The sequence below is a fragment of the Phalaenopsis equestris genome, unplaced genomic scaffold (assembly GCF_001263595.1).
Source record: "Phalaenopsis equestris unplaced genomic scaffold, ASM126359v1 Scaffold000202, whole genome shotgun sequence".
NCBI lineage: Eukaryota > Viridiplantae > Streptophyta > Magnoliopsida > Asparagales > Orchidaceae > Phalaenopsis > Phalaenopsis equestris.
The window spans coordinates 150,239-151,034 of NW_018164644.1; positions in this window are offsets into that span (position 1 = coordinate 150,239).

Consider the following 796-nt stretch of genomic DNA (forward strand, 5'->3'; position numbering starts at 1 on the left):
TTGGCTTCATAATCCAGACGGTGAATCTCACTGTAAATTTGTCGAGCTAAGGGTTCTGGATGATCTTGAATTTAAATATAGAACGTTTATTGTCGGAATGCTTCGAGATTCTTGCATGATTAAAATAAATTTTACATGACGTATCAATTATTTCTAGGTTAATATATTTAAAAAATCTCTATTTTTCTTCTATAATATTCTTTTGTAATGATAACTGAGCAATAAATCAGAAATCTTGATTTCGAAGTAACGGCATTGTCTACAGCTCTATGATTCTTCAGATTTGGACAACAAAGTAGTTTATAGGCTCAAATTAATTAGAATATTAACATGAATGAAGCACTTGGATTAATGATAATTAGTATACTTAACTCTATTAATGACTTCTTCTAATTTTAATCTATTTTATAACGAGCAACTTCTGAATTTGAATGTAATTTAAGGTATTCAGAGAATAAAATTCGGGATAATTACATAAATAGCGCCCGAAACATTGCTATTTACAAAATCAAGCACTTACACGTGCCACGATCAAACCATTGAGAATTTGATAAAAATGAAAAATCTGAGGTGGTTTTATTATAAATTTATATATTTGAGTGAGAACTTGAAAATTGGATGAAAGAGATTGATAGATTTGTAAATAGCAATGTTTCATATGCTATATATGTAACATCCAATAAAATTATTATTGGACTTTAAACTAATAGCTTAATTTGCAGGCAAAAATATACTAATGACATGGCTAATAATATAATATGTTTTTATTGTGATAAAAGTTATATATATATATATA